Raw genomic sequence first — 3454 nt, 5'->3', positions numbered from 1 at the left:
ACCTGTCACCACCATCTGCTATCACATGGGGGGGCTTGTAAGCCCCCCCATGTGATAGCAGTCAAAGTAAAGTAAAAAAACAGTTTTTAAAATTAAAATCAAAATAAATAAATCTAATAAAAATAATAAAAAAAATGTAAAAGGCCCCCGCCCCCGTGCGACGCCACGTAAACACGCGTCGGGTGCACCTACGTATGAAAACGACGAGACTGAGAGCAATAATTCTAGGGCCAGTATTTTGGGGTATCTCTAAATTGATGACCTGTGGGGGCATTTGAAGTGTCTTCTGTGGACTTTTTGGGGTACTGCAGTTTTTCGCCGTTTCACGGACGCACGCAATTTGTAAACTGGGCATGTTGGGTATCGTTTTACTCGTTGTAACCTCATCTTTTATATTTCATTTAAGTTCATTTTATGTTGCGCTAATATTGCACAACATAAAAATTTGCAACTACCACCATTATATTGTACAGGGTCTTGGCATTCAGAAAATAACTAATGTGTGGGGGTTTTAAGTAATTTTCAGAATATAACATGGGTGCAAAAAAATGAAAAAAGGCCTCAGTCATGAAGGGGTTAAATGTTTTGTTGCATCAGACAAAATGGCTGATTTCAAGTTTTTCTAAACACCTTTACAGTGACCTGTCCTTATAGAAAGACATAGGACAGACCTGTGTGGATTAAGTTTCTCTCATTAACTTCATTAACATACAATGCAGAAGTCAGGGTTTTAATCCTTTAACCCTTTGTTAGGACAGGCAGTGTTGAGCCAGTACTGAAAAGACAGGGTTAAACCCCTCACAAGCCCTCTTAACATTACAAAGAAGGAGAAGAAAAATGTTAACCTTTAAGAAGCCAAATATAAACCCTAACCAAAGTAAAAGCAATTTAAACTGCAAGAAGCATTTTTTTTTTAGTGTATGCTAGTCAAATGGGAACATATAAAATAGGTATTGTTTAAATTTGGCTGAGAAAGTGGGAATACATTTTAAGCCAGAGTCATTCAATCCATTTCCTGTATGCCCAGGAAGTCAAAGCTCTGTTTATCTCTGATCTTTTACAATGGAAGAACACATTTGTAAAGGTGTGGTAATAGCACTGATCTCAAGTTGTCTAATGTAAAAAATTGAAAAAAGCTCCAGTCTCTGATTGTCTTCTGAGACATGTCCCCATCTTTAACAACTACTATATAATGTTTGCAGTCTCTGACCATCTCCCTTAGCAGTAGCATACTTGTAGTCTCTGTCCATCTCCTGTAGCACACCTGTAATCTCTGACTATCTTCTGTAGCATACCTGTAGTCTCTGACCATCTCCTGTAGCACACCTGTAGTCTCTGACCATCTCCTGTTGCTGCTCTGCAGTGTCAGACAGCTTTCTGTAGCATAACATTCAAAGAATATTATCTGTGGCCCCATTATGATGTCAGGAGCCTCACTTTCAAGTAAGTTTACCACCACTGCTGTAATGGTACATACTGTAGATAGCAACAAAAGGTTTGCGACAGTTGCATAGTTAATTCCGAGATGTAAAACAAATTCACAAAGTTCTTGTTTGCCACACTTTTCTAATATGTCCCAATGGCTGCAACAAATTCATGAACAAATATCACTATTTCAGAGTTTAAAAAAAATGGAGGTTAAAAGGAGAACTATGAGGTGAGGGCTTTTCACTCACCTCATAGTTCTAGCCGACTTGTGACAATGAGACTGTCACAGGTCGGCTAAGTAGATCGGGAAGTGAGCGAACACATACCGGCGTTCGCTCACTTCTCGATCCTGTCACGGCTCTCTGCCGTGACAGGGGAGGGGCTGGATTCCCCCCTCCCCGCTCTGATCCTCCAGCGCTGACTAGCGGAACGGACAGGGGAGGGGGTGGGTAGAGCTGGCTCTGCCTTTAGATAGGCAGAGCCAGCTGTCACTCACGCAGCTGGGCGAATCCAGACATAATTGTCGGGATCCGCTTCAGCTGCGGCGTCTCAGTATACCGCGAGCAGTATCTCGCGGTATACTGTGGCGTCTCAGTATACCGCGAGCTGTGACTCTGTACAACCAATGGTATCATTATCATAGCTACCAAGGTTGCTGTCCAGCTGACAGTGTCTTAGCAACCAATGACATTGTGCAGCCTGAGGGCTGAACATGCACAGAGGACAGTGTTCGCAGTATGGACACTGTGGCCCTTAGTGATGCCCCTCACCATGCAGCAATTTCTTCTACCTGTTTCTGTCACAGGCACCCATATTTATTGTGCAGAGGCATGACACATGTCTAAAGATTGTCTGCAACACCCTTTATGAGTTTCAGAGTATGTGCTCTTATAAAGGTCTAGTGAACATTTAGGCTCCATTCACACATGAACGGTTTTCCGTGCATATGCACGCATACGAATACATGTGGAAACGTGCTAAACATAAAAAACAATGCATCGCAATGTGCATTGTTCAGACTATTGGGGCATCAGCACGGTACGGAGAAATAGTCCAAGCGCGATTTTATGGGCGGATTCCAAACGTTCTGGCTATAGTAATGTCTGCAAATGCGTGGAATACACACGTGTGTTAAAGTTTGCACGGTTTTGCTCCGCATGGATTGCTGAGTGCAAAACGCTGTCGCTATGTGTGAATGGAGCCTTAAAGTGACATTTAAAGTCACCCCTCCCCAATGCTCCTTTAAGGACTTACCTTAAATAATGCCTCTAGATCTGATCATCTTCTTTCCTGTAGTTTTCAGGAGTTCCTCCAGCGCTGGTGTCGGTCTCTGATCCAGCGCTGACTGCGGTGTCTCCTGTGTCCCACGGAGTCTGTGCGGGTGCACGCTGCCAGGCTGCGTGCATTGACTTACACTGTCTTTCCTCTTCTCCCAGCCGAAGATCTCTACTACGCATGCGCCTGCCCCATGATCCTTCACGGCAGACCAGGTGGGAACCATGCCCATAGGAAATTAAGGGATTTCACTTCCTGAGCGTTTTTCAGCACTTCGATCAGCGCTGAAAAACGCCCAGGTGTGAACCGAGTGTAAGACTCCATTCACACATAGAGGTAGCACTAGGGTTGCCACCTGTCCAGGATTCACCCGGACAGTCCGGGTTTTGAATGCTGTGTCCGGGTCTCATGGCAGCTGAGACCCGGACACAAGAGGTCAGGCAGACAGGGGCAACCAAAATTAAGATAGGGGGCTACTGTCCCCCCACTGAAAATAGTCCTGACTGCGGTATTTACATATGAATCGGTGGCGCTATTTGTATATGAATATGCCGCAGCTCATTCTTCCCCCAAAATTTCCGCGCGACGCTAAAGTGTTCGGGTGTTGCTGAAAGAAAAGGTGGCAACCCTAGGAAGCACAAGGAAGTCCATTGGCATAGTGGCTGTTTTAGGACATGGAAGACACTGTAATCACTGCAGTGGAGTGTATTACAGGATCCCCATGGCCTGCCAGGTCTCTCTCCCTATATAT

Source organism: Nanorana parkeri, unplaced genomic scaffold (genome assembly GCF_000935625.1).
Source record: "Nanorana parkeri isolate BGI_ZX_2015 unplaced genomic scaffold, ASM93562v1 scaffold922, whole genome shotgun sequence".
Classification (NCBI taxonomy): domain Eukaryota; kingdom Metazoa; phylum Chordata; class Amphibia; order Anura; family Dicroglossidae; genus Nanorana; species Nanorana parkeri.
Note: the sequence above shows the minus strand (reverse complement) of the source record.